The following is a 24411-nucleotide window of genomic DNA, read 5'->3' as shown; positions in this document are numbered from 1 at the left end:
CCCCAATATATAGTAAACCAGTTTCAAATATTACAAAATAGAGCTATGAGACTGATTCTTAAATGTAATCGTTATACCCCAGTTGTGTCTATGTTAAACGTCCTAGGTACATCATCGTAATCTGTGAATGTCATCTGTGAACGAAAGAATTATATTTTATGTTTATCGGTTTATTTTTAAATTAAAACATCATTCTGTTCTGATTTTATATTTTAAAATTTTAATTCAACTTATTTTATTACTTATTTACGTTTAGCTTAAGATTTTATTTGTATGATTTTGTTTTTATTTTTTTTTATATTTCCACTCATATTTGAGTTCATAATCCTAAACATATTTATTTGGCCACAATATTCGTATCTTAATAGCACTATTATTGTAATATTATTCTTATTTTTTGGTTTTTAATTTTAGTTTATTAGTTTTTAATATTTTATAAAAAGCCATATGTATTTTATTTTTATGTAGCATCTTTTGCTAAATAAACAAAGATTATTATTTTTAAGGCGTGTGGGTGATTTCCAGCCCATATGTGATTGTTTGAGTAAAAATTGGTAACTAAATTTCAAGAAAAATAAGCTTCATCTTATAATTTTATTAACGTAAATATTATTTGGCTCAGGAAACTTGTATTTCTTCTTATTTTACTTTGTAATCAATGAAAAAATGCTAGTCTTAAATTAAACTATCATACATTGCATATGGCAGAAAAATGCTGCTGGTCTCTTAAAATCTGCAATACAGTGATGTGGTTAAAATTTAGTTCTTCAGATATTTTCTAAATGGATTAGGCTGGTATTAGGATTTGCTTCAATTTTATTTAAAACAGTGTCTTTATGTTGAATGGTACGTATAGCTACAGGCCTGCCGATAAGAACCATCGATCTTCTAAAGCTGTCTGTTTTAAAAAGTCGAGCATGAAGATGTTCAAAAGTTCTTCCGTTGGGTATAACACGTTGAGAAAATCTTTCTCCATAAATGCGTTTTGTAGCATTGGGGTTATCATGAGTAATTCACCATTAGTAAATTAAACCATTCTGCAAAAAACACAACTCAAAAAATACCTATTAATAACTACCAGTAGATTAATAACAATTAACAACAAGAAGAACTATCAACTCTCAAAAAGAATGTGTTATTAGAAATTGGTCAACAGGAATCAAGGTTTACAACAACTCTAAGTTATTTACTAAATGTTGCAAATTATTTTCTAAGGAAACCCTTGATTATTATCTTCTACGTGTTCCTTAATTACTTAAGTAAAAACCATTTATTTAGATGTGAACGTAATGCAATTTTATTTAGTGTTTATTAAAATATATTGTTGCTGTTACATGATTGTTAATAAAAAAATTATAATCGGCAAAATTTCTATGGTCTAAAGATATCCAATTAAGTGCAAGTTTTTTTCTAAAAAACTAAGCTGCAGATGAAAAAAATTCTTAATTGATTTATCTAAAGAGAATTTAAGAAAATCTATAAAAGTCAATGACGTGGATTATTCGAGTCAAAAATAGTCGTTACGGCACCGCTTAGGACGCTGCTAGAGTTAAAAAATGAGTTAATGGGACTAGGACTAAATTAACATCAATAGTATAAATTACACCGCCAAATTATAACCAAATTGGATAAAGCATATTTAGGATATTTAGGAAAAACCAATATTTTTACTTAGGTTAAATATACTGTATCTTATAAACAAAGCCGTTGCGGATATATGTTTATTTAAACTTTTATTTTAAAATTACTTAAAGAATCGCCTCGAAAAATCAAATTTATTGTACATACTTAATAAATACCTTTTCTATAACCGATACATTCAAGTTCAAATAAAATAAATTAAAAATCCTAAATTTACTTGGCTGGCTACCAAAAATTCCGAAATTTTGAAAAATCACGACTTGTCACACAAAGTTTATAAAAGCAAAATCTTTTAAGATACACAATTCTTCAATTTTTCTAATTTTACCACTTTAGATATTTTGGACCATTATATAAACAGTCCTTCTTTAAATGCATACTGTCGTTTTATGTTAACTTATATTTCTATTATTTTTTAACAAATATTTATAAAAAATAGAAAAAAAACCTTCTATCGATTGTAGAGCCCTACAGATGAATTAAATATAAATCGAAACATTGGCTAGAACCAATTTTTTTTTTAATCATTGACCAATACACTTACAAAATACGACTGCTAATACACAATCTTTGGTCACAAAATCTCAAAAATTATAAACAAATTTTGTTCCTTTTGCATGTGTTGTCAACAGAGCGGTTAAAATGCTTTATACAGAGTAATAGTAGGCAGATCTTACTTGTGGTGAAATTGGCAGCAGAATAAATAAAACAAAGCACCACTGAATCCCATTCTTTTTGCGAACACTAACTTAAACCCTCTGTTTTTATAAAAATAAAAGAACTTGGGTTCATGAGATCGGATTTAGTTCTCCAAGAGCATTTTAAGGAGCACCAGTCATACAAATATTTAGATCCTGGCATTTAGAGTAAATAAATATAAGATACAATTGAGGTCTATATGATAAGTCCAACGATAAGTTTGAATTACCCTGCGAAAATTATCAGTTATATAAAATTATAGGTTTTTTCACCTAAGTCATTTATAAATATAGATTATCTTAGAATTAACAGCTTAATCAACGATAATTAGTTTAAAGCTTTGTAGCTTAATACTCAAAGTACTATATTTATGTAATTTGATACAGAAATTGGAATGAAATAAATATAGTCACCGTCAGATATAATTTATTTTAATCGCCTGTCAAAATCTTTAAATAAAGCCTGGACTTTTTTTACCCAGAGAGAAGAAAATTAGTATACTTACAAAGTTATGAAACAAACTGAGTACTTTTCGTAGATTTTTATTACTCCTTGGAGTTTCTTCAGTGGACTTTTTTATCTAGATTTAGGTAGTTTCTGGGTTGTTTAGAGAGGTTAACTAATAAAATGTCATTGACGAGTATGTAATTTTCTTTTCTTATGAAGGATATTCAAACATAGTGACTCTACAAGTAAAAGATAGTAGAGTCTCGTCTTTCTTAAACGAACAAATATTTACATAGACCAATATTATTTTATGGAGTTGGAATTTACACTGGTGAGATCCTATTATACTATATCTTAACCATTTCTCAGAAATGATGACCTAGGACTGGTCTCTAGGACTGCAAATTACAAAAAGTATATTATAATCAAGACAAAGATGTTATGTGAAGAGGTTTAATTCTTACCATTAATATTAGAGATTTGACAAGATCCAGGAAAAAAATTAAGCTAAGTTATTATAGCTTGCAACTTTGTAAGTATAGTTTGTTACTGAGGTTGTTATTTTATTATTGATGGGAATTCGCCAACGAATATCATACAGAAGAAAGTGTCAGGTGCTGACTAAAAGTGTTTTTAATTATCAAATCGTTAATCTAATAATATCACTTAAAAATTAATAAATATTTTTTTTGTTAAAGAGTAAACCAATAAGAGAAGCTTTGATTTTCCTTTTAGGAAATTTAATATTTGTGATATTATTGTAAAAAAACATTTTGCGCATAGCTTATATGCGAAAGAAATCAATATTTTATTTGATTTCTTTCGCATTTTTTTCTAATTACTAAATGTCTTTATATTATACTAATATTATATATAACTTAGACAAACATTTGTATACAAAAATCGTGTGCATTTTTTTTCACTACTTATAGCATTTTTTCCAATATTTAAACAATTATTTCAGGTCTTTAAATTTTTATGCAGTAAATAAAAAATTTAGTAGTTTATATTTGTGAACTTTGTGTAAATTGAACATTGTCTTATTATAGTTGAAATGAGCCTAATAGCATTGCTGGAAATAAAAAAAAGATTTATCAACTGCTCGAAAACTAATAAGAATAAACAAATTAAAAAATAAATCTTAAAAAATTATAACAAATGCTAAAGGAATATGTTTATTATGTAATAAAACATATAAATAAATATAATAATATAAGGATAAAATTACTTTCAGTAAGTTTTAAATTACAAAAAAAATTGATATATCTAAGTACAACGAAAACCAAAAAAACATTGTAAATTTCTTGTAAGGGCGCAAGTTTAGCAAATTATTATTCTTACTCAACTTATTTAAGATCCACTCAAAATAAAATATTTAAAAAGGTTCTTTTTAAAAAAGCACGCATTTTGTATAAGTCATAATATATAAACAACTTTACAGAATATCTTTTCTAATAAAAAGAATACTTGTCAGTTTGCTATAAATTAATGTAAGCGCATAAAATATTTTTTTAATTACCTTCCGTACGTGTTTAAGAAACAGATCCTCATCCACTATTAAGCCAAATTTTTTTCACAAAAGAGAAACTTGTGCTACCAATGTGTAGAGTTAGAGAGTTTCTTACCATGTCTTTTTTGATTTTATTACCAAAACATATTAATTTTAGTTTATTAAAGTTTATGTTGGTAAGCTAATTGATTCACTATATTAAGATTTGAGTTTATTTTTTGCCGGTATTCTAAGGATTAAAAGAAAAGTAGATCGGAGTATCGTCAGCGTAGGTATGTGTACTGCAAAACAAAGGAGCAGTTATAACGTCTACTGTGTAAAAAATTAAATAAAACTGCATAAAAGATAAGAGCGGGTATAAGATGCTACATATAAGCACCTTGAAATATTACTTGATACCAAGAGATTTAAACAGATATTTTGCGATCTATTATAAAAAAAAATGAACTAACCAAGTTAAGTGCATCTATCTCAAGGCCACACATAATACTCAAGCTTAGGTAATGAGAGCCTATGATCTTAAGTATCAAAGGTTTTAGAGATGTCAATAAAACTAAAACACTAATAAGAGTTCTCGAAACTCTTAATGACTTAATCAAGACCAAGCTAAAGGCGAGGAATTTAGTCCGTAAATTCGAAATGTGATCAGTAAGTCAGCCTAGAGATGAGTAATTTAAATTTTTGAGCATCGCAGCTCAAAAAAGCAAAGAATTACAGTTTTTATTTTATGAGGCTTTGAAAATTACATAAATTACCGATAAGGTTTAACCAAGTTTTTAAGATAATTATGTAGCATTTAAAAAAAATGTGTATAAAGATTATTTTACCTTTTAAACATATTTTTTAACCTTTTTTGTGAAATAAAAGAAAACATTAACTTATTGCTTAAAAACGGGTAATAACATTAGTTGCATGATAACGAACAATAAATATCTTGGGTATCAAAATTTTAAAAATATCTGTTTGACAATTTTTTCCATTAAGTGCTAAAACGAATATAAATTCCCTTTATTTAATATAAAAATCGTTTTTAAAAAATATTGTATGTTCTCTTTATTTTGCTATTAAAATAATTTCTGAACTTTCTGAACTCTTTGATATCTAACTTAATTCTTTATAAAAATCATGATAAATTTAAAAAATTAACGCAGATAACTTGCATGCTAAAACTGCCCAGAAATTTTTTATAGCAAATGCAGCTGTATATAAAAGCATAAAATGTTACCCAGAATATTAACTACCTAAAAAAATATTTTTTTTTTTTTGTAACTGGCTTCATAAATATACAGAAACGAAGACCTTAATCATTTTTATGTTAAATAGTGATATACAGCGGTATGCTGTAGAAAATGCTTAATAATTATCTATGATTTTAATTTTTAACGTAAGCAAATTAACCATATTTCCTATCAATATGTGCAAATGACTATAGCATAGCATGGCAAAATAAAATTACATAAATTTTAATCCTATCAATGTGAATAAAAAAACCCAAAATTTACCCCGGTAATTTTTCTCAAATCATTAATTTAGCTTCGCAACTCTAGTGGCGGAAAATTGACGCCCTCCAAGTATAATTCCCTTCGGGCAATAAATTACGGAGTTCGGCAGTGTAGCCCTGCGATAAGAAAGGAAGGTCGTCCTGCCGCCAGCAAAGATCACAAAACAAATAGATCAAGATTGGAATCCACCCAGTTGCGCCAAAAGCCTTAGGCACTTTGCTTAGCTCTGCATACACTTTGTCTCTTTGGTTCCCATTTAAAGGGATATTTCTGAAAAAAAAACATGCTAATATTATGTCAATTCACTAAAAAAAAATATTTTTTTAGGGTTTAGTTTTAGAGTTACAACAAAAGAAAAAAAAGTAGGCGACTTTTACTCGGTGCTATATAACAAACACAATATGGCGATCGGTATGATTTACGATGGGCCTAAAGTGGAATAAAAAGCACGGAGAGCAAATTTAGATAATGCATATTTCACAGACCAATAAATCAAAATGGTGTGCTCCGACTAGCAATTTCGCACATGAGAATTTCTGAAAAAGCTCCAGCACTGGCCTGCATTACCAGAATATAAAATATATCGTTCCTTTCACATTGAACTAGCATTTGTTTGGGTAAGTATAAAGGCAGAAGTAGGAAAACGCAATGTATATACATATGTTTATATTACAGTTTGGTTTTTGTACAATGAATTTCATACGCATCTCTTTTACATAATTTATATTTGAGTATCTTAGATTGGATAAAAAATTCAATTTGCTTGCAAAATATTTTTGATAAATGCAGTTTTTTAGCGATAGTTAGAAATAGTCTTTCTCTCTTTCTCTCAACTGTAACTATTTCTGGACTCTTTTAATTTTTGACCAACTAATTTCTAAAGGCAATAGACTTTTACTTTTTCTTATTTTTAACATTATAAAGACTATATTTGCAATTCTTTTAAACTAACATTGTGACAATATACTAGCAACTTTTGGGACGTTTTTATAAATATAGATAAGTTTTAAAACTCTACTAATTAGATTCTAATCTGTCAAGTCTTAAATAAGTAAAATTTATTTAAAGTTTGTTATCTTCTCATAATAAATTATTACTTTAGTTGAAAGCAGCAGATTTCTATTTTAAATTTATTAAAATGTAAATCAAGGTCATAAGATTTTTCATAATTTTATATTTTATTTAAAATTAACAAAAAAAAATTAAATATATTTTTACGGCCCTAGTGAAAAATAAATGATAATTTGTTGTCGCCAATTACTACCAAATTAATCAAATAATTGATTTTACAGCTATGTGTCTTTCTTGCATATCAAAAACAAAAATCGATTTTTTAAAATTATCTACCTACCTACCTTTTAAAATTACCCTATTTTTTAAAATTATTATCTACCTCTTTCACATATGTAATGGATCCCAAATAATTATTTGATAAATATTAAGTAAAAAATCATTAAGTAGTTAACTTTCAGGTAAAACTAAAATCAATTCCTACTAAAATCAAGTTTTATTGATTTTCGAGGTTATAAGATATTTAGATTTATATAAAGCTTTTGACAGTGTCAGTATTTTCAGAACCATATTAAAAATTACTTAACAACTCCTAAGGCTGTATTATACAAGGAATATTATTAAGACTATTAATATAAAAAAATAAATTAATAATTTTAAAATAAAAGTCTAGTATTTTAATTTTGTTTTAATAGCTAAACTAATATTTTTTAGGTATAGGGTTTTTTAAAGTGAGAAAATGTAAAATAAGACTTTTGTGTAATTTATTTTATTTTATAATAATTGCTCTATTTTTCTATTTTTTATTTATGGTTAATAAAAAATAGTAATATCAAAACGCAAAAATTGCTTTTTTGCTTTTTTAATATACAGTGCTTTTCTTTGAAGTCCCCCCCCTCCCATTTATTTTTTGAACGGGTCAAAAAAAATTTTTGAAACTTGGCATAAGTAAATTGGTCTATAGATACTATTTTTCACTGTAAACTAGGTAGTTGTAATTTCCAAGATGGCGGCTGGGCGACATCTTGAGAAAAAAAATTAAATAGAAAGGGGGGTCGTATGGTACCTCATTTTAAAGGTCTCAATGAGTACTTTATAACCCTGAAATATTAGACCCATATCTTAACTCGTTTCAAAATGGCGGCCTAATAAAAAAGTATTTTTTTTTTATTTTAACGTTTTACATTTTTATGATTTTTGAATAGGTAAAAATCAGTGTACGAAAATAAATGCGTCACTATTTTATTTTGACATAAAAACGACAGTTCTAAATGTCAAAATAACACATAAGCGCCATCTTGAATAAATGCATTAAATAGAAATCTTGTGTTACCTCATTTGAAAGGTTTTATTGAGTACTTTTAATATTTATTACATGGACAATTTTTAAATCCAAAATTCAAAAATTATAAATTATTTGTATATTATTATTAAAAACGTTAATAAAATCGCAACAGTGTATTTTTTTGGCTGTTACTTTTAGACAGGTCAAAACGGAGTCCACCGAGTCCATGTAATAAATATTAAAAGTACTCAATAAAACCTTTTAAATGAGGTAACACAAGATTTCTATTTACTGATTTTAATTATTTAATTTCTTTCTCAGCATTCTGACTTTGCTAGAGCGAGAGAAAGAACGATAAAGTTATGTGCTTATTTTAATATTAAAGCTTCTCGATATTGAGACTTGATAAATTATCTTTCGTTTTCCTTATAATAAATATATTTTTAAAAGAGTTTTTCCTTACATAAAACTAAATATTCTCTAATTTCATTTGTCAAAGTTAACAGAAATCGATATTTCGTAAAACCATTTTATTTTCAGCTGTGGCTTCCCAATGAACATTTTCATGCACTATTGCAAAAATAAAATTATACTTACTTTGTGTCTCTTCTTTATTTATTAAGACTTAAATCCTCTGTTTTGTTCTAAAATTTTTATGTAAAATTTCTGGTTTTAATCTTAAAGGCCTTTTGGCCTGTTTTTAAAAAGCATTATTTTTTAAAAACATATTAAAATGTTTAATACATTATTCCACTATTTTGGGTAAAGTCAGTAATTTCACATATTAGTTTTTTTGTCTCCCTTTTTTAAATAATGGTTTTATAGTGTAAGGTTTCAAAGCGCCTGGAATACTATTTAAAGACGTTTATAAAATGCGTTTAATGGAAATAGATTTTTTTTTAAATAACCTAACTTCCAATGTGTGTGAGAAAAGTGTAGATACTAAAACTAAAATTTTTTTAATCACGTATAATTTTTTTTTTAAAGAGCATTTTTTCTCAGGCAATTATTTTCTGCAAAAAAAATCATTTTTCATTAACCCTACCCTTACTCCTCCACTTACCCTACACAACTTATCAATAAGAAAAAGTTTTCAAAAATCATTGTTTTCCAAAATAATACGCATGGATAAAAGCTGGGTTCATCGGAATATTTAATCAAATAACACAGTTTGTCTAGCATTTGTTATAATTACATATATATTATGTATTTTAATAAATACTTAATACAAAAACAGTGCTATAAATGACGAAAAACGGTAATTTTTGTAATGAATTTTTTCTAGTAAAATAATTGGGGTGGGTGGGGGGTTAAGGGTTGTTTTGATGAAAAACAATGCTTTGCAGAAAATATATATTTAATATTTAATTTAATAATACTCTTTATTTAAATTTGATATAATTTTATATATAAATATCAAGTATAAAAATTAGTTAATAAATTAAATAATATGGACCCAAAATAATGATTTTTTAAAAGACTTTCATCAAATATTTAAAGTGTAGTAATCAAGTTTAAGAACTAAATATATAAATCTTATTTTAATTTTTTTAAATGCCAAAATTTTCTTCCTTTTTGTAAAAAGAATTGTATATGATATACGCATATTCTATAGTTCAATAAATATGCCTTAACCTTGACTTATAAATATATGGTTGATAAATATACCAAAACCAAAAATTTACTAAAAAATCGTTGAATAAATGTATATTTATTGATACTAATATTTAATGATAATATTATTTAATAAGTTTTTTGGAAAGATTTTCTTATGTGATATTATATTTAGCTATTCATTATGACTAACTTCTATTTTGTTCCTTGTATATGCTAATTTAACACTTTGTTTCCTTATCGTCTGTTTTTATAAGATTTTTGCTTAATTTAAATCTCCTTCTAGTTTCTGATTATCTTATGAAAAAATCATCACTGGGATAACCATCTAAAATAAAACTGTTTTACATAAAAATTACCTAATTTTCCTTAACAAAAAAGTGATAAATAAACCTTTTTAATAATAAATAATTAAAATAAAAATAATTATAATTAATTATAAAAAATTAAAGTTTAATAAAACTTTTTAATTATTGCTGATCAGATTGTAATCCCCTTTAGTAAAAATACAAAATTCGGTATTTGTTTTATTTCGTATAAATTATAGTAAAATACCTATTTAAAATACATTTCCATGTGGTCATTCTTTTTATATTAAAAAAAAAACTATTTCCATACAGATTTATTTCTTATTTGACTTTATCTTCGTAATTTTCAATAATAAAAACCCCGAAAATTTAAGTCTAATTATCCTGACTATAAAAAAAATATATCGGACCTTTAAAATCAAATATTATCTCTTTCTAGGTAGCTAATAACATGTTGGGTTTGTTTAGGCAGTGAACGTCAGGAAAATTTAAAAAAAAGTTGGTAATAATATACGTTAAGAAATAAAAGTAGAGTATACTTCATGGCTTGTCTTGAAGTGTCGTGATCTCATAAATGCCATTCAAGTTGTGGTTTAGGAAATCTTCTATTTATCCCTCTCTGATGCATTCCTAAAGTTTTTTTTTAAATGGAGCACAGGCGATGATCCTTCCATCGACATGGACTATTCCTCTGCTATGGTCGCACCATCGTATCAATAGTATGACAAACTTTAACGCGATTTCCATGTGTTTCTAGTAACACTTTCCAGGGTTAAGACAATTCCACGTAGTCAAAAGTTTTACTGTAATTCAGGAAACATAGAAACGTACCATTCCCGAACTTTCTTGCTTTCTCGATGATCTGTCGTACATTCATAATTTGTTTTCTAGTGCTTTTTCCGGTAAAGAATCTGGCTTGTTCTTTTAGGATCTGCCACTTAAAGAAATTTTTGACTCGGTTTAGTAGGATTCTAGGTATAACTTTACTAGAATGGGATATCAGTGCGATGGTTCTGTAGTTGCAACATTTTTGACTTATTCCTTTTTTATGTAGAGGAATGAAAGTGGATAAGGTCTAGTCACTCGGGCACTATTCAGTTTTCTAGATCCTGTTGCAGATCTTCTAATATTGAATAACACCGCTTGGAGAAAGCTATTTTAGCCTGTGATCACATTATCTACACATGTACTTTTATTGTTTCTAAGTAACGGCTAGGTAATGCAACAAAAGAGTTAAAATTAAAATGAATAATGTGGTAATAATCTTTATGTTTGTTAAAGTCTATAAAATATACATATATTTAATTTGCTGTAGGTTACATGATAAAAAATAAATAAATAAATTTTTAAACACCCGATACAAGCATTTTACTATCTTTTAATTTTAACGTGTTTACAAATTTTTTTTATAAACACTACACAAATATAATATTACCATTAAAAGTATATTGCTTTTTTATTAACGTTATCACCATAATACATAATAACCAGTTTTAAAATGTAATAAGAATATCAAAATCCAAGGAAAATATGGAACTAATTGTATAAGCGAACCATAAATAACTCGCGAGAACTGCATTACAATAAGATGATTAATGGCCCTGGAAAGTAAAAGGAATATTTATTTAATATTATAATTTATTCAGAAAAAGTCTGGTGGTAAATCTAAGTCTGCTTTTGACATGGAACACTGCGCGTATATTTAAAATCTTGAATTATGGCCGCTACGTCTTGAGGAGCAAACCCAAAAAGATTAAGACAAATAAATACCCACAAGTTTTGGGTTTCTTTTTCATGACTGTTTATATTTTTATTTGTGGTTAAGTGTTGATTTATGGCGTTTAATTAAAACGGCCCAGTTGGTTTCACAGTCAACTTTATAAACATATCGCATACAATTTTCGAAAGTGACTTAACTAAAAAAAAAGTCCCCGCTTTATTTCCCGAAAGTAAAATACGTTCAATTCCATTTAAATAGCCGCATTATCAACTCGCGCAATCCATAAAGCGCGGCATTTCGGAATCCATCTGCAAAATTTATATAGGACAAAATTTGCTGAGTACTTACCCTGTTCAAAATTGATAGTGAGCATAAATCAGTGGTCAGGATATTGCTATAAAAATTATGTTCAAAGTTTGCGGACTCCTTTGCAGTCGGACAAATTGGTTTTTATAATTTGTTACGTTTATTACCGAGTCTCTTGGCATGTTTGTTACATCGAAACGGATTTATTTAGGATTTTTGTCAAGAGTTTTAATTTACTTGACGAGTGTTGCTATCATAAAATAGTTTTGTGGAATAATCGTAGGTATTTCTAGTTCACGATCTGTTTACATACGTTATCAATTTAATACTTCTGTTTATCGATTCAACTTACGATTCACTTCAGAGTACCTAGTAGCAAGATCATAGATAAACAAAGAAAGGGTTAGTTATTAGTAGGTTAATAGGCTTTGAGGAGTTTTTTACCTCTAAACATTATTTTTTATTTATTTTTACAATTATTAACTTAACCTAGCTTTTTCGTTTTGATTTTAAATAATTTAAGCTATATTGTTCTTATAGGTTTATTTTCTGCTCTATCGTTCTTTAACTTTTTATATGTATATACGTTTTTATCATCTTTCACCTAAATTTGATCAGATTTATCGATTTGGCTTTTTCTGAGATGGTGTCGGATTAAGTTGTTATTGTTAGAAAACGATCTCAAAGCATTATGTCACTTTCCAGAAATCATATTTATTTTTGATTATTTATTTATTTTAATTAATATGAATAGAAATTAATATATTAAAACATATTTTAGTATAATGTATTTTTACTTCTAATGCCGACGTTTCGAAATTTTGACCTTTATTTAAAAATGACAAGTTACAGTATATAACTTCACAATTAAATTAATAAATGTAGGAAAAAATAAATATTTAAATAAAAACAATAAAAAACAGACAAAACGTCTGTCTCAAATATGTACAAGAACAGGAAAGTGCCAACATGTAGCTACCTAATTCTGTGTAAAAAAACATTTTTTATCCAATGAAATTTAAAAGAAACATGACATTAATCAAACTTATATATTAATATATAAAAACTCTATTGCCTAATGCATTAATGTGCTATGCATGTGCCGAAGCGCTACTAGGGTATATATTTAAATAGTTGAACTAGTGCTCTCAAGTAGTGAATATGGAGGAGAGTATTTGCAAATTATTCTTTAGATAAAAAGAAGTCTATCATTATTACAGAAATCGCAGATAACTGAGATTTTTAACGAAATGCAAAATTTAGTTACTTTTCTTTACTTACCACCTCCATCTTTCGCAGCAGCTACTTTCACGTAAAATATTATGGGGAAAATGGTTTCCTCCAGTTAGTAGTACCTTTTCCTAGTTTAACAAATATTTATGTAGGTTTTGTCCTTTGAGACGTAAGATTTCAATAAAGAGCGCAAGATTTCAGCTTTTAATAAAACATAGTTTTTTGTAGCAAATTATTGAAATATTTATTAAATTTAGAAAATGCGTACCCTTTTGACGAAATTATCAATAACATTATTGTGTATATGTGATGCAGCTTTATTGGCATAAGCCTGCAACTTCAGATAACCTTACAGTCAGAAGTCTAAAGGCGTTAAGTCGTAAGAGCGTCGAGGCGAAATCGGAAAATGACACGATCAGGAGCTAACTTGTGCAAGATCGTCAATGTTTCATGGCGGTATGACATATAGCACCGTCCTGCTAAAACTACATGTCGTCAAAATCAATAGCTTCCAAACGAGGTACAAAAAAGTGGCTTACCGTAGCACGATAATATTCGCCATTACTGCAACTTTTTTTCGATTTCGAAAAAAAAAACGATCTAATTATTTCTTCAGACCATAATGCACATTATACAATGACACGTTGTGGATGCATTATTATCTGATAAATAGTTCATCGATTTTCTAAGCCCCAAATGCGACAATTTTGCCTACTAATGAAGGTATTGAGGTTGAAATGGGCGTCATCACTGAAAATGATTTTGTTTGCAAAACTAGCAGGTTGATTGTCAGGGATTCAACTGGTAAATTCTCTTTGCTGTTTATGATCTACTGGCAGAAATTGTTGAGTCAGTTGGATTTTATCGGCATGCAGCTGTAAATCTTTAGTATGAATTTGCTGAAGAGTGCCTGTTGAATATCTAATTCTTGTTTCCGATGTTGAACTAACGTCTCTGGCGACTCGCGAACAGCCGTGATGCTTTGTTTTGGAGGGTTCCTATGAGCTCGTATCGTGTGTTTCGCATCACTAACCGTACCAGAACTTTTTGATTATTCTTTTCATTCTTAATGGATAAATTAGAAACATTATTTCGACCAAACACTGGAATTTTTTTGATAATCAGGACTTGTTGTTCTACCCTGTAATGCTTCATGTTTGCTAACACCACCTGTCAACTGTGGATCGACATATCGCGTAATTCAAATCTTACGTTTTTATTGAAACGTGGTGTAATCAGTGCTCAATTTGGTCAACAAGGGTGATAGCGGTTTTTACTAATTATTCATCATTAGTAGATTATGTGTTAGTATTATTTTGCCGAAAAGCCACTTAATAGCCAACGTCAAATCTGACGAGCCAGAAAAATAAACCATTTTTGCCATTGTTTTTTAGTCGAAAAGGAGGACATAGTGCTGCTGCATCATATTGACCATGGTTCAAGAAGCAATTTTGCAAAAAGTTTTACATAATTTTATCAGATGTGATTAATATTGCTTTTCATTTAATGATCATATTTTTTTTACAGTTCCCCTATTTAACTGTATTAACTTGTCAGTTCAATAGCTTTTTAGATTATCGTTTATTGGAGATCAGTTTATTATTATTTGCATCTTTCTATTTTCAATAGCAGCTTGTTTGATAAAAGAATATGGAGAATTTTATTTGTTCGGACAAATATTTTTTGGTTTGATCTTAATCCTGTAAAAAAGGCTGATAGTTTTTCTTTTCTTATTGTTTATTATTTGAAGTTATTATAATAAACCATTATTACTTTGAAGGATCTTTTTATTTAGCCAATGTAAAATTTTTCGAATCATGCAGAAAATGTATCTTTGCATTTTAATAATAATAATAATAATAATAATTCGTTTACTAGGACCAACAATATTAACCAAAAATACAGAAATTTCAATGCAATATGTCCTAAAAGGCTCCTCAGATACCTTACAATAGAAGTGTTGTAAGGCACTGCTTAAGCCCAAACACAAATAAATTAAAACTTTTACATTTTTAAATATTTAGAATCTAAGGTAATCATTACAAAATAAGGTAGAGTAACAAAATTGAAATAAGCATAATTAAAAATAAATGCAAAATACAAAAATACACAATGGCCAAAGCAAACACATAATTTAAAATCATAGAACCATAAAATACTTAAAATAAGTATAAAATGTAAAACAGAAATACAGAGATAAAAATAGAAACACAAAGCAAAAACAGCAAACAAAAACACAAGAAATCAAAAAAAAATATAAAAAAAAATACAATAACTCAACACGTAATTTAAAAACCGTTTTTTAAGAAATCACAGCTATTTAAGAGATCCAGTTAGACAAGCTTACCGCTATAATTAAGTTAGAGCCTATTTGTTCAACAATCAGAATTTTTTTAAGTCGTTTTTTAAAGTTCAACAGCGAAGTGTTTGAAATTGACGGTGAAAATAGGTTTATAGTTTTAGCCGCACAATATGAAAAAGATCTTTTAAATATTTCTCTTCGATGTCTAGGTATGGACACTTTATCATTAAAACGCAAAGGTCGATTACAAGCATCAACTCTAAATTCAAGTTTCTCAAAAAGATATCCTGGTTTTTTTGTTTTAAGAATTTTAAAGCAAAATGTATTCATGTGTAGTTTTCTACGATTGTACATGTTAAGCCATTTTGATTTACGTAAAAACGGTGAAATGCGTTCGTGTCTACGGACGCCATAAATTAAACGTAAACACGAATTTTGTACTTTTTGAATCCTTCTAGATTAAAAACTATCAAGACAAGGCCCATAAATAACATCACAGTGATTGAAATGGCTTAGCACTAACGAATCACATAGCAATAATTTAATATCTTTTTGTAAAAAATGACGACTAGAATAAATAAGACGGAGAGTTGAATAAGCTTTTTTCACTTCTGAAGTTACATGTTTCCGAAACCGCAAATCACTATCTATTTCCAATCCCAAACTCTTGGCAGGTTGTACACAAGGTATATTCACATTGTCAATTTTAAGACTTAGGCGCTCCTGGGCAACTTTTTTTGACACTTCATTACCAAAAATAATAAAATTTGATTTGGCAGGATTAATTTTTAAATTATGATCAGCGGAGGTTTGACAAACTCTCTGAAGGTCAAGGTTTATATTCTCGTTAGCAATGTCGACTTCACGTATATTAAAAGAATAGTAGAGCTGAGTATCATCAGCGTAAAGATGGTAATTGCAAAACTAAAGACTGTCAACAAAATTACAAGTATAAATTGTATAAAGGAGAGGACCCAATATGCTTCCTTGTGGTACCCCAGCAATAACTTGAAGACAGTCAGAAAGCCTATCCCGATACATAACCTGCTGTGATCTATTTGCAAGGTATGATCTAATAAGCCGTGCAGATGACATACTAAAACCAATGTAATGCAAAATTGCTATGAGAATATGATAATTTACCATATTAAAAGCCTTACTATAGTCTAATAGGATTAAAGCACTTGTTTTCCCGTCATCAACCGACTTAATCAGATCATCTGTAACAGCTGCCATTGCGGAGGAGCAGCCAAATCCTGGGCGAAAACCAGATTTCTTTGAAGGAATGATATCAAACTCACGTACCTTTTCGAAGATCTTCGACAGGGCCGGAAGAATGCTTATAGAACGCAAATGATTAAATTCAGTTGGTTCATTAACTTTAGGTAAGGGAATTACATATGCATGCTTCCAACGCTGTGGAAAATAGCCAATTTCAATGCAGACATTAGTAATATGCGTGATGTAAGAATAATATGAATAATACGAGGGCAACAAAGTTGAATTAGGTGGGCATTTATTTGATCAGACCCAAAAGCTTTGCTTTTAATGTCATATATAATTTTAGTGACTTCTGCCTCTACTACCGGTTCAAAAGTTAATATATTTGTTATACCTTCCTTAATGTGAGTACTATAAAAGTGAATTAGATCATTATTTAACGGATGAGTAACCTGTGTTGGATTAGCAAAAAACGAATTTATATTGTTTAGTTTTTCAGTTAAATGTTTAGGAATTCTATTATTATTCCTTGATCCTGTTAAATTAAGTTTCTGCAGCTCTGCCCGTTTTTCCTTCACAGTTGAAATCAAAAATGTATCCCTCAAATAAGCCCTCTTCTCAACTCTTATAGCCCATGGTGTTTAATTTCTCAATTCTTTGTAATAAGAAAAATGTGCTGGTAATTTTGATTTTTTATAACGTCTTAAGGCAGTGTTACGTAGGTTCTGTAGGAGTTTAATATTTTCAGTTATCCATGGCGCATAATTTTGTTTATTGCTAGTTTTAAAGGTTTTTATGGGAGCATGAATATCAAAAAGGTTTAAAATAAGAGAATTCAGATATTCTAACTTATCATCCACGTTTGGCATATATAAAATTTCATCCCAAGGACATATAGACAAATCACGACTAAAATCATTTAAATTAATATTCTTTAAAGGTCTATACTTAATAGTTCTCGACTCACATGCTTCTTTTGGAGTATTTATTTCTAAATAGGTGGCAAAATGATCATCAATCTGAACTGTACTAACGCCAAAAGATTTAACAATTTTTGAATTACAAAATATAAGATCAATTAGAGATGCAGAGCGGTTAGTAATTCTAGTAGGTTCGTTTATAACTTGCGTTAATTCAAACACTTTTGCAATATTTTCCAACTTTTTTGTATTATTAGAAGCCTGAAGCAAATTAATATTAAAGTCTCCAAAACATATAATATTTTCGTATTGAGAATAGAGGTTCGACATGCTGTTTTCAAAAAAGTCCAAGAAATCACCAATGTTACCATTTGGAGGTCTGCATATTAGTCCAAGTAGATACACTATGTTAGAATACCTAACTTCAACCTACATAAATTCAACAAACACAAAATTGCCGGAATTCAGTATTTTATATTTTATGCGTTCTCCAACATAGAGAGCAACGCCACCACCCCTACGATTATCCGTTCGATCATGTGAGATAAAAGTAAACTTGTCAATACCTATGATGTTTCTATCAAAACTTTGTGCAAGCCACGTTTCAGTTAAACCAACTATATGAAATTCCGTGTTTTGAATAAAATCTTTAAAATCAGTAAAATTTGCCACTAGGGATCGAATATTTGAATGACAAATATTAAATGCCATTGATTTAAATAAGTCATTAATAGTAAAATAAATATAAATGAATTGACATATAACAAACAGTGTTTAAAATAAAACTACTTACACAAAAATACTAATAAAATAATTTAGGACTACCTATCTAAGCCTTTCCTTAACAAGACGTAGAGTTTGTTCTTCCTAAATTTGTTTTCTTAGTGACAAAAGATTATTCAGCCTTTGATATTAACTTATCATTTAATTAGTCTTCAGAGCAGGCTCATTGACGCAGCAATAATACGCAGAATTTTGTTTCTCTTGATTTGTCCTTTTTGGACATTTTATTTATTAGTGTATTATTAGTCAATCATGTGCTAAAGCTACTTATTTAGCCCTGCATATATTGTGATCAGAGTAGTGAACCCATCTTTATCTTTATTATTTAAAAGGTATCACACACGTAGTGAGTCATCGTTAGTAGTAGTATCATCATTATTATGTATCTATAACAATTTAAAAAAAAAGTGGATAATTCCAGAGTCAAAATGAAAAATTTAAACATGTGTCAAATTAATAAAAGTGCTTTCAGTGCAAAACCTAAAATAATTTGCTTAATTTCCTACTAAATTTTATGCCAATTAAATCATAAGAAATGGCTATTAATTGCAAACAAAACATTTATCAAATAATCCAATGGTTTTTGACCTAAAAGAAATGTGAAAAATCCTGCAGTCAATAACCAAACCTTGGTCAAAATATGCAATAATTCCTCCAATTTTCCAACCAGTATTAAAATGCTAAAAAAGCCAAATATTTAGCCAATGTCAAATCTGACAAGCAAGGTAGGTAATCCATCTTTGCAATTGTTTTGTTTATCGAAAAGGAGTACATAGTCATTATAATAAAGCATTGTTAAGGTAAGGGACTAAATTAACAATTGCCTTTCAAAACATTGATAACTGACTTTAAATTAAAATATTATGTGCATCTTTTTATTTTCAGTACAAAAGAGTGCATTTGATTTTAGGAAACAATTGTTAGGGTAAAGGCCAATTGTCTTGTCAAAGTTTGAGTATGTCATTATTAGTATTATCATCAGTATCAGTTTACCATTAGTAGATCATATTTTAAAGTATTATTATGCTAGAAAAGCCAATGATTCCATCTTCCATTTTCGCAATTATTTTCTTTATATTACGGAGAATTGTTGGGTGGGGTCGGAAATAAAATAGAAACCTGTTTACATAAATGTCGACGTTTTGACTTATATTAAGTTATCCTCAGGACACTGAAGTGGATAATGTTTTTTTCAACAAAAAAACAACCTATTATAAACGTATTTAAATTATAACTAAAGAAACCTAGACTTAGGTAAGAGGTGTAATATATAAAAAAATAATTTAAATTTTTTTTGTTATTAAATTAAAAATTATTAAATTAAAAACCATTTTTTAACGGATTTTACCTGAAGGTAATTTTAATTGTGTCGTGGTTTTTGTCATTTCTTGTTGTTCTAGTTTTTGTACACATAAAGAACATTTATTTTAATAATGTTTTTCATGTACTTGAAATTTGTGTTCTGAGGATGACTTAATATAAGTCGAAACACCGACATTTAAGTAAACAGATTTCTGTTTAATTTCTGACCCCAACCAACAACCCTCCGCAATATTGAAGATATTGAGTCACAAACACGAAACTAAAAATTGTTTTTTTTTATTACATGTTAAGGTGAGCGAGCAAATTGACAATACCCATCCAGATTATTGTAAACTCGAGATTAATTCGTCATTACTTGTATCTTTGTATCTTTAGCAGCTTCTTCGATAAAAGAATATGGACAATTTTTAACAACTTTGTTGTTAAAAACCATTGGTACTTTAAAGAGTTCACTTATTAAGCCAATATAAAATCTGTCAAATAAGGCCAAAAATCTCTCTTTGATTTTTAATGGTTAGTGTCAAAATAGTGCTTAGTTAGTGAATCATAATTTTTCAAAGAATTGTTTGCGCAAAGGCCCATTGCCTAGTCAAAATTTAAGGAGCCTTTTATATATTAACTTAATAGGTTTATTAGCTTCAGATTAGGGCGGGATCAAGAGTGCTTGAACATTTACTAATAATTACGCATTTTCATTTTTAGCAGCAGGATTTTTGAGTTGAGAAATATTGTGCACAATTTTATTTTAATTGATAAACTCAGGTTTTTTTCCCTTAAAATTTTCAGTATATATTTAGTAAATCACGTCTAAAGCCTTGTTATGATAAAATTACTTATTTAGCCATTTCATATAATGTAATCAAAATATCAAATCCAACTTTTTCATTATGTTTCTTAGTCCAAAAGTATCACATTATTAGTAGATAATATACTAATATGTATCTAATACGTCTTTTGGTTTCAACTGTTACTGATAAAGGCGACTTGAAAAAACTCAATTTTATAGTTTTAGTTTATGGGTGTTGGAGAATATTTTGACATTTATCATATTTAACATTGACCACGTTTCATCTTCAGAATTTAATTAGCAGTAGCTTCTTCAACCTATTATTTTCGAAATATTATAGAAAAAGTAATTCCTCTCTTATGCATTTGCTTATATTACTTATTAGCAGTTTCTAAATGATCAATTTTTAAATTATTTGCATTAGCTTTAAATAAAGTAAAATCTATCCAGTAAACAAAACATTTCAGACCCTCCTCTAAAATATAGCTACATAGTTTCCTTTATAAGCTCTTAAAAAAATTAATATATTATATTCAAACAAGGGCATTTTGTAAATTTAGAGCCCAAGGCGCTAGGGATATATCATCTAATATGTCTTCCGGTTGGCATCGGGATATTCACATTCTGGAACTTTTTTGTTTATGCGCATTTCATGCTAATCGCGCGCCGTCTGATTTATGCATTTGTCGGTATAGTTTCAACAATGACAAATAATTTGTTGTTTGCAGAAACCAACAATGTTAACAACATAATTTTGAGGTTAGACCAATGGCTCGAAATGATGCGGATCTTATGCTTCGGTTGTTTACTACATGTTTGTTATATTCTATATTTATTGTAGCCATACATAACAGAATAATTGCTTATTAATTATATGTAAGTTCTCCTTCGAGATTTCCTATACCTAAGTAGAAAAAATTAACAAAATATTTGTTTTACGTAATACTATAAAATCAAGGATGAAATAAAATGATTCTTCACTTTTGTTGTCTACTTTTTTAGGTTTTGTAGATTCAAAAGTTTGTCACCTTGCTTTTATACGAAGAATTTCTTTAGCGTTTGCAATTTTTTGTGGGCTTATTTATAACTACAGTACTATATTCGTTGCCTCACAGAAATGTTAACAATTTTATTTTTATTCAGGTTCTATTTTTGGTTCAAATACTAGAGTCAAAAAAATTACATTTTACAAGATGAAAAGATGACTCGACAAGTCATGAGTTGGGATTTCGCAGAGTGATAGACCTTCATAATAGACCGAGAAGCGCGTAGCTATGAAAAATAGCGGTTTTTGCAAAAATCCATTAAAATGGTTGGGTTTTTTATAAAATGGGTAGATTTAGATATTATATATTTCACTAAGAATGGCTGAAAGCCAAATTATATACACAAATTATAACAACGAGGATATTATCACGCACAAAGTTACTCATGGCGGCATGCGGACGATGTGTCCGTTTGTCCATTTTTAACAATTTTAACGCGATAGGATATGATTAATTAATAGAATAATCTTGCCTTCGATAAGTTTGTCAATAAATTATATAAAAAAGCCAACAACTGCCCATCTTGCTCATTCGCACACCGTACAATCTTTCACAAAAAGAATGGCTATGTTTTGAGCTGGTATTATATCTAATGGTCGCACACAATTAATTTATATTTAAGGCACAATGACTGGTGAGAGATACATGAGGGAAATTCTAAACATCAGACTATGGTGAGGCTTTCATTTTTATGGATGATAACTTCCGACCTCACCGTACCAGAACTGTAAATGAATATCTAGAATTGGAAGACATCATTCATTTGGACTAGCCCGCAATATCGCCAAACATGAATCCCATAGAACATGCTTGGGACATACTTTTCAGTGCAGTGGCTGTAAGCAGAAACCTAGGATTATATAAGAAGAACAATATTCCTCAACAACAGATCTCCAATCTCATCGACTTGACATAGAAACATACGGTATGACATGGAGGTATACGGTATATACATAAAAGTTTTCCAGTACCTTTTTTTAAGAAAAACTATAAAATTATTAATTTTAATTTCTATTAAAAAATATCACTAAGAGTAATCAATTTTTTTTAACAAGCATCTTAGTTATTTTCTTAATTTAAATTTATCAATTAATAAGTTTTTAATCTAATTTTTCCGATAAAGAGAACGGAAATTTAAGGAGATGCAAAACCTTTGAATCTATGTGTATGTTTTGTTCTCTTACAGTCTTAAAAAATCATAAACAATTAATAAAGAAATTATTTATTGGCTCATTGACCTATATTTAGTAAAATTGCCCATTTTTCTTTCGCGCTGTACATAATGAAATATTTATTTAATTATTAGTTTTTAAAGTTCAATATTTCGTTATCAGTCCAAACATATTGTTTTCTTACTGGCGCTAAAAAAATAGGTAAGCATAACCCAAGAAACAGACGATAGTTGAATAAACGTTAATTTTTGGTTTACACTAGGTGTTTTAATTTTGAACTTCAACGAAAAATATCGGATAAAATTATTATTTCATAAAAGTGAACGTTTAGGTATCGTGTATCGTATAATATTTAAAGACGCTTGTAAAATCTATCTACAACATTAACTACCATCAACAAAAGGTTGAATTTTTATAAAACTTGTATTTTAATAGCTAAATAATTGTTTATATGGAATTTATAATAAACGTATCTATTTAGGCTTAAATTGTGACATATTATACCAATTGTCAAGAAACTTTAACCACAAACTTAGGATAATTCTTGAACAAACAATAGGAATTTTTTTTTGTATGAATAATGCTTTAAACTTTCTTCTTTCGGATTTACAGGGTATTAAAAATGTAAGTACGCCACAGCATTTTTCTGAAATATATTTTATTTTTGAAATTCCTATTAAGCAAATTGAGCAAATTTATATTTTTGAATTTAGGTTTTTCAGAAAGGCGAAATTTTTAGATTTAACTTTCAATAGAAAAGCAACTATAAATAGCTATAAATAAAAATCCAACAGTGAGCATTATAAAGATTAAATAACAATATTCTATAGAAAAACAAATATTTTAGATCTATTAATGTTTTTTACATATTTGATATAGACACATAGTTTAATTTTTATTTAAAAAAGTATGAGCAAATATTCTTTTTTTTTAAGTAATATAGAAAATTTTAATACCACCACTATCAAACTGATATAAGTACTGGTATAAATGTTGTAAAATAAATTTTTAAAACGATGCAAATAATTTATAAAAGTGGGTCCATAAAGGAATAGAAGTTTTACAAAATTAACGTAGCCTTTAGACTCAACGTATTAAGCTGTAAATAGAATAGTATATGATATACGTATATTCTACAATTTAGTGAATATATCTGAATCACACAGTTAATGAATATACTAAAACGGAAAATTTACTAAAAAATCGTTGAACAAACATATATTTAATGATAATAGTAACGCTACAAGCTTTAGTTATCAGAAATAAGCAAATTAACAAATTTTTAGGTAAAACATTAATTTTGGCACTGTGTATGCGTGTCATTGTAAAAACAATATAAAAAGGTGCAATGTTCTGCCTCTCAATTTACTTTTAAAAAAATTATCCTTAAATAATAATTTAAAAGTTAATTGGACCTAGAACCAATAAGGAAAACAATTCTATCGATTTAGACGCAATTAAGTATTTCTTTAAGTAGTGATTTTAAAAAATTATTATATATTTTTTAATAATGCTGTAGCTAATAGATAAAGCTGCCTAATAAGGATTTGTTTTCTTTTTATTATAAAAAAAAATTATTTT

The 24411-nt window shown here is 28.1% G+C and overlaps 1 protein-coding gene across 2 annotated transcripts in view; it reads left to right on the top strand.

Annotated features, from left to right (window-relative positions):
* The window catches only part of LOC126735955 (homeotic protein ultrabithorax), a 405066-nt gene that overhangs the window by 313336 nt on the left and 67319 nt on the right, over positions 1–24411 (top strand). Inside the window, exon 7 of one of the 2 annotated variants that reach the window (XR_007660562.1) lies at positions 6127–6366. The exons of the other annotated variant lie outside the window; for it this stretch is intronic. The gene's annotated coding sequence lies outside the window, so the exon portion shown is untranslated. Of the gene's footprint in view, positions 1–6126; positions 6367–24411 lie in introns of those variants that run through there. 2 annotated transcript variants of the gene reach the window in all.

Source organism: Anthonomus grandis, chromosome 5 (genome assembly GCF_022605725.1).
Source record: "Anthonomus grandis grandis chromosome 5, icAntGran1.3, whole genome shotgun sequence".
Lineage (NCBI taxonomy): Eukaryota > Metazoa > Arthropoda > Insecta > Coleoptera > Curculionidae > Anthonomus > Anthonomus grandis.
This window is presented reverse-complemented; position numbering and strand designations above follow the sequence as displayed.